This window comes from Triticum aestivum, chromosome 1D (assembly GCF_018294505.1).
Source record: "Triticum aestivum cultivar Chinese Spring chromosome 1D, IWGSC CS RefSeq v2.1, whole genome shotgun sequence".
Taxonomy (NCBI): domain Eukaryota; kingdom Viridiplantae; phylum Streptophyta; class Magnoliopsida; order Poales; family Poaceae; genus Triticum; species Triticum aestivum.
The window spans coordinates 48,293,215-48,300,608 of NC_057796.1; the positions used below are offsets into that span (position 1 = coordinate 48,293,215).

Sequence of the window (7,394 nt, forward strand, 5' to 3'; positions counted from 1 at the left end):
GCGGCGTCGATGAGTTCGGCGTCGTCGGGGGGCAAATGTTCGATGAAACTGAAAAATTTACAAGTCCTGCTTATATACGGAGAGCATTGGTACCGGTTCATGGCAGCAACCGAGACCAATGCCCCTTTTAGTCCCGGTTGGTGCCACCAACTGGGACCAAAGGTCTCTTTACAGCAGCCCAAAGGCGGGAAGCGGCGGCCTTTGGTCCCGGTTGGTGGCAACAACCGGGACTAAGGGGGGGGGCATTGGTACCGGTTAGTGCCACCAACCGGTACCAAGGCACCCCTTTAGTCCTGGTTGGTGCCACCAACCGGGACCAAAGGCCTTGTGCTGTTGCGCCCGCGTCGAAAGTTTAGTCCCACCTCGCTAGTTGAGAGGGGCGCGCAGTGGTTTATAAGCCCCACTGCCACTCCCCTCTCGAGCTCCTCTCCATTGCAGGCTTACGGGCCTAATTGTCACTGCTATGCCTGATGGGCCTACTGGACCTTCTGCTGGCCTGAATCCTGGCCCATCGATGGGTTTCTAGTCGTATTCAGGCCGTGGTGGCCCAGTAGGTGGCATATTTTTTATTTTTTGCCTGTTTTTTGTTTTCTTTTTTGCTTTATTTATTTTGTTTTGTTTCTACTTACAACAAAAAACTTATTTATTTTATTTTGTTTTGTTTCTAATTACTTATTTATTTTACTTTATGATAATTCTTTTTGCTATTAAAGTTTCTAACAAAAAAAGTTCTTTATGAAAATTCTTTTTGCTTTCAATGATTTTGAACAGAAAATACTTCGATAATTTTAGTTGCATCAATTTTATATAATTTTAGTTTCAATAATACTAGAGGTTGCTTATAATGTTTTGAACAGAAAATACTGTGGTCCCGGTTCAAGCCACCAACCAGGACAAATGGTGGTGGGCCAGGAGCGAGGCCCATTGGTCCCGGTTTGTCCCACCAACCGGGACCAAAGGGGCCAAACGAACCGGGACCAATGCCCCCATGAGGCCCGGCAGGCCCCTGGCCTCACGAACCGGGACCAGTGCCCCCATTGGTCCCGGTTCTGGACTGAACCGGGACTAATGGGCTGACCCGGCCTGAAACAAAGCCCTCTTTTCTACTAGTGAGAGGATGGATTTCCTATTAGTTGTTGGTGCTATTGAAAACACTAAATAAAGCATGAGCAATTTCACCAAAATACAAACTGCTTCCAAAGCTAGAAAAATGCAGAGGAAAAAGATAAAAAACTTTTACCCCGTGACACATCGCTGGAGCCTCCCTTACTCTGCTTGCAGCATAAGCAAAATTTAGAAATAATCTAGAAATTGAAACTCACATGGATAATCAAGGTGAATCTTCTGAGAGACCCATTGTCGTTCGTGGACGTGAAAAGGCAAGGTGCAGCCTCAAAGAACTTATGTGCCAGGGCACGCTGGCTCATTCATATATCCAGCTTGCTGTGCGTGTCGACGGAGTCATACGGTTCTTTACACAGCTGCAACTCATTAAACTGCATGCACATGATGTACTCCAAATAATTGACAAACGCCAGCCAACTCTTTTTTTCTCTTGCTGCTGCACCAATTTTGCTCACGGTGTGTATTTTCTCAAGGCATGCCTGCATGTAGTATTAAATGATTTCGATGCTAAATCGCAAAACCTCGACGGGTACTACATCATGTAGCCTCAAAGAACTTGTTGTGGGGAACTCTAGTGAAAAAAAGATCAAGTAAGCATCGAAGGATTTTATTTCATTAGGATATGTCATCAAAGATGAAGGAAGTGCACCGGACGTGTCGTACTTTCATATCGCACCTGCCATATCTTCTTTCTTCTTTTGCAAAACCATAACCTCCCATATCTTTGATTCACATGCATGTCACTAAACTATGGATATTTCTCACCGATTAGCTACCTCCACACCGATAAAAAGTAATGACAGATAGAGTTATATTTTTCATGTCCTATCTATTAAGAGAGTTTTTTTTTTGGAATCACCTATGAAGAGTGCTGCAAATCTGTCTTTTGTTAGAACACCTATCAAGGGAGTTGCAAATCGATTTCGAGTTGCTAGTTTTTTTTTTCAGAATCAAGTTGCTACAGGCATATATAGAAGCCTAGAGAATGTATCTTGTATTGCACATAAACTGATAAAGCTAGCGTACCTATCACATGCTGGTAGATAGCTATATATGGGTTGTCTCTTGTGTGCATGAAAAAAAAAATCTTTGATTGATCAGGAGGGGAACGACTGTGCTAGGACTGGGGGCATGCATGTATGCATGCATGTGAGGTCTGGCCTCAATCCGAATAATCAGCAATAGCATATTCTACCCAACTCCCCAACCAATTATGCAGGCGTTGTGGCTAGTACCAAGCATGCACAAATACCAAATTCCTCCAAGATCCTCCGGCCGTCCGTCGTACTGGTGCTCCAACTGGCCATCCCCATGCTAATCGGATCGCTCGTTCTCGTTTTGAGTTCTGCACGTACACTGATGGTTGGGCCTCTGCAGAGAACTAATTAATTAAGGCATACTTACTTTAATCAAAATTGGCTGCCACTCAATGGCCTCCAAGATCCTTCGGCCGTCCGTCGTCCTGGTGCTCGAACTGGCCATCCCCGTCGTAATCGGATCGCTCATCCTCGTTTTGAGTTCTGCACGTACACGTACTGATGGTTGGGCCGCCGTGGATCTCATACGCGAACACGGCGGCGGCAGCCTTTTCTTTTCTTTCCATGGCCTTTTTCTACCTATAGAGGTCACATCGAAGGGGTATGAGGAAGTTTTTTATTTGTTTCTACTTAGATCGGACGGCTGTAAAAAAAATTCTCTGTCAAATAAATGGTTAGATGTTTCTAGTTTTTATGGTAATTTCTAGAATAATTCTCTTTTTCTGGTTAGTCCGTAAAGCCGTAAATTACTTTTCTTTCCCTTAATTTTTTAATCTTTTCTTTCCCTAACAATAATAATAAAGCGACTATTGCCTCTGCCCGCTAACTTACCGTCGTGGCGTTTTTGTAAAAAAATCCCTGTGGTTTCCTATAGTTGAAGCCGCGGTCCCTACGTAAGTGGCTAACCTGAGAAAACGTTTCAGTTTTACAAATAAGACCCTGTAGTTTGTTATATTAAACCCGCAGTCCATATGTTTGGTTTTATTAACCAGGGTCGGGTCAACGCGGTGGCACGGCGGCGCGATGCAGAACGGCGGCGGCGGCTGGAGCTTGCAGGGGCAGGATCCGTGCAGGGTAGGGGCTGGGGAGGCGGATCAGGAGGCGGGCGGCGTGGCGGGGATTGCCGGTGACGACGAGGAAGGCCGGAGCGCGGCTTCCCGGGTGGGTTCATGGCATCCACGGCTATTGGGCAGAGAGGAGACAAGGAGGCGAGGGAGAGAAGAAGGGACAAAGGAAGAGCGGTGCGGCGACCTAGGCAGGAGCTCGCCGGAGCCGGGCGATGGCGGACGGGCGCGGGAGACGGAGGGATCCCGTGCGGCGGCGTGAAGTCCTTGCTAGTGGCGTCGACGGCTGGGCGTGCGACGGCGCGGAGCCCTCCCGTTGCTACGGCGTCCGGTGGAGTGCCCTGAGGGCGCGGATGCTGCTGCTACACCAGCACCACCAGCCCAAGGTCAGCCTCCTCCACCTCGTTCTGTAGCGCAACTCCTGTCTCGCATCATGCTGCCTTACTTCTGCCCCTTTGGATTGGAGAGCGTGTGCTCTCAGCTCTGCTGGGCCAGCTGTGCTCTGTTGCGTGCGAGCAAGGGAGAAGAGCGAGCTTGCTGATTCTTCTTACCTGCAGCTCCAACACGAAAGCCAGCCAATCGACTCTTGATAGCAGAACACAAACAATACAAGTAAACAGAATTCTAAGACAGCCAAGGTGGATATGATAGCAGCGGAAGTAATTGTTGATTTAAGTGTAACAACATTGTGTGCTATTCTATCCTGGTCTTGCTTTTCTTCTTGGATAACTTCTCTAAACTCTCAATAGATTTCTTGGGTTGGCGTGGTTGTTAGTATTAGTTAATACAAACCCTATATAGCCAGCTATGGCTATATATGAATTTTGTTACTTGAAATGTTCAATACAAGTGTTGACTTGAAAAACTAAAATCGTGTGTAAGGAATCATGTAACCATATTGGATGAAGGTGACCCATAAATTCATTCAGTTAATTGAATTCTTTTTGCCTTCTGCTCAAGATAGGTACCCAAGCTCTAATAATTTCAGTGGCAACTACATCCGAACTTTGTCACATCTTTCTATTTAAAAATTGTGATTATATCATTTGTCATCTGAAAACCAGACTCATGTATACATTATGGGACATAATGTCCAGGAAATAATCACCAGGTACAGACATCACTCTTGACCTACATTGTACAACATTGCATAATTTTCTGTTTTTCTTGAGGTACCGCTCAGTACTTTTTTATCGCACACATAGATAGAACAAAGGCCACAAGAGCTGATTTGGTACACCTTGCTGCATGCGCTCTCACTTGATTAAGATATTCAAAGTGTGAGCTTTTGAAATTTCCAAAAATAAGTCAGATTCTCATTATTAACCTATGTGCACATGCCAATATTTTCTGACTCTGACAGATTGTGTTTGATAATAATTTGATGAACCACCATGTCGCCCTTCCGCCTGGTTCCATGGGAAAGTAATTTACAAAGCTCCAGTTGGTCAATACAGCCTAGATGTTTTGTTTTGAACAGGCAGCCTACAGGTTGACATTTTTTTTAGTTCCATGTTTTCTAGCATTGCTTAACTTTATTTGAAAAAGTGTTGTAGTTATGTATGCAGGATACAGTACTAGAGGTGTATGCAGGATACAGTAGTGGAGTTGGAATTTCAGGGCATCCAAAAATAATTTACTATGCTTCAGGCAAGAAAGTTAATTTGTTTGACCTTTGTAAGGACTACATTACTAGCTTAATGCATGGAACTTATTGAGCTGCATACATGGCATGTGCGTACATAGAGACCTGCTGCATCAAAGCTCGGTGCGGATACACCTCTTCTTACAGGACAGGTTGTGTACAACTTATGTTGAGCTTAAATTTCCATAATAAAACGTGTGTTTTTATTTATCATTGTTTCCCTCCTACAAAACCAAACATTTTCAGATGTTGTTTTTTCATTTCCTTCCGACGCTATTAAATCTCAGTCTTACCTATGTTGAAATGGTTCCAGTGTGTGTGTGATGCATTGCTTCCCTTAGTTTTCGGAGGAACATGGTGCTATTCCTGGTGATTTTGGTTATGGAAAAGCTGACATTAGTCAGGAACTTTCTAAGGTGATCACTTTATTGCTCCGTTCTCATCATACCGTCTCTACACTGTCTACTGAGTTCAAAAATCCATGCTGTACTCTAATTCTGAAGCTTTGGTTTATGTGGGATGTGGCTGAAAGAGGAAATGAGATAGCCGATGTTTAATGGGTTTCCCCCAATCGACAATGACATTTCCTCACATGATGTGAAGAGTGGAGCCGCTTAAAGTAAATGGCGAGCTCACCATGGTCGCCTTTCTTACTACAGATTGGGAGCCGCCGACTACGACCCTATGACCCATGGTGTGTAGATGATACACTGGTGAGGCATTCAAGGGACAAACAGGAGCTCACGATTTTCAGGGATGAGGAGGAGCTTGCAATTTCCAGGCTTGGCCTGCCCGACCTGCCGACGCATGTGGAAGACTAGGAGTCTGGTGTTTTCTCTGCAGCGAAGCACAAATGTCCCCGGGTGCAACTCACGGGCTCTTTTGCTTTTACACACTTCATTTTGTAATTTTAGTGTTCGACTAATAGTACATCTGTTGGAACAAGTGCAAAGGCAACATCATCTTCCAGCAAAAAATTTCCCCTGCGTTGAGCGCTTCAGAGATGCACTAGGTGGGTAAAACATCGACAGTTTTGAGAACGTCAAGCAATATTTACTACTATTATGTTGTATTAACAAATTTAGTATCAAGTTGAATGATATAAGGAAAGTAAACAGAGATGCTGATGAGCTTAATTAATTCAAAAAATTGTTCTTGATTTTTATTTCTAGAAGAAATATTTGATTCATTGTTGTGAATTTTCCAGGAGAGAGCAGGTTCTGGTGGACAAAGAGGTGATAAGCGATGAACTCTTCCAGTATAAATGTTGATGGTCCTAATTCCTTTATAATTTATTTCTTGATCACTTTAAGTTACAAAACATCTCTGTGACTTTTCGTGTTCTGTGATAATATATTTGATTATAGCCACAGACTATGCAAAATGATTATTTATGTTCCTAATTTATCTTCATCTTTCATGGTGGTAGGGAAACATCGCCGTTAGTTCACACGAGCTAGGACTTCACAAAATTTGTCAATAGCATTGATCAGGATATAATTTTTCTTATTCCTTTCTATTTTTAGACAAGAAAGAACCATAGAGAATCTCAATCCTTATACTGTAGCAGTACCTGCAGTAGAGCAAGCCATTGTCACAAATTTAACAGAAGATGGAAAAGAATGGTTGCTTTTGTTGCAGGTTACTCCAAGAAGTGCATTGTCAAACTAGATGTTGTATATTATCCATCCATCATCTGGATGCTTGTGTGTCCTGCGACAAATCTGAGCTTAATCAGGATAATCTGATTAGTGTATCACAAGTCTGCTTTTTCTAATTGTACCAATTCTGTACTTATTTTAGCGTTTTACATAATGTGTAGATTTTTCAGAACAAAAAGAAGTGAATCCATATAACCTGATTTTGCTATATTATTTAGTTCAAAATGACTTTGTAAATCCCAGTTTCTCCAGTATTGCAACTCTGCGTCAAATTGTCCAATTAAACTGATATTTCTATTTGGACAACTATAATTTGTAATATCATGATTTTCCTTTCTAGAAACCACTTCAACTAGGCTAGGGCTATGTCTATTAGTCCTCCTCCAGTATTTGTTGAAATGAGATAACACATGTTTCTTCAAGTGTCTACACACTACATGTAGTAAGTTTCTTATAGAAGTAGTGAAACCTGGATACCAATTTATTGGAACATTATATTTCTTATAGAAGTAGTCAAACAAGGATATCAATTTATTGGAACCATCAAGAGGGCGACACTCCTGGAGGGTATATATTCTCGCTCTTATGCCTATTTGAAATAGCTTGTAGGTCTGTACTTTGCCACCCATATGGTAGTACTCAACTGTTGCAAGGATGGAGCAGGAAAGTGTGCTAAACCTTCTAATATGGATACTACACTTTTATGAGCCACGGGCCACTATTGTTTATCATATGGATTGTAGATGTAGTGGTAATGTACCACCTTTTTTTTTGCTATTCCCTGTAAGAGGCAGTGAAAAAATAGAATAAAAAGGTTCATTAGAGAAATAATAGAATTGGCGATTGAATATCCAATGTCTAT

General features: G+C 42.7%; 1 long non-coding RNA gene across 2 annotated transcripts; it reads left to right on the forward strand.

Annotated features, from left to right (window-relative positions):
- Nucleotides 1-3,180: 3,180 nt before the first annotated feature.
- On the forward strand, nucleotides 3,181-6,241 carry LOC123180204 (uncharacterized). Of its 2 annotated transcripts, XR_006490757.1 has the most exons (3): nucleotides 3,181-5,287; nucleotides 5,531-5,883; nucleotides 6,079-6,241. It is a non-coding gene; the product is annotated as an uncharacterized lncRNA (long non-coding RNA). The 2 variants fall into 2 exon arrangements; XR_006490756.1 differs by having other exon boundaries at nucleotides 3,181-5,883.
- Nucleotides 6,242-7,394: the final 1,153 nt, after the last annotated feature.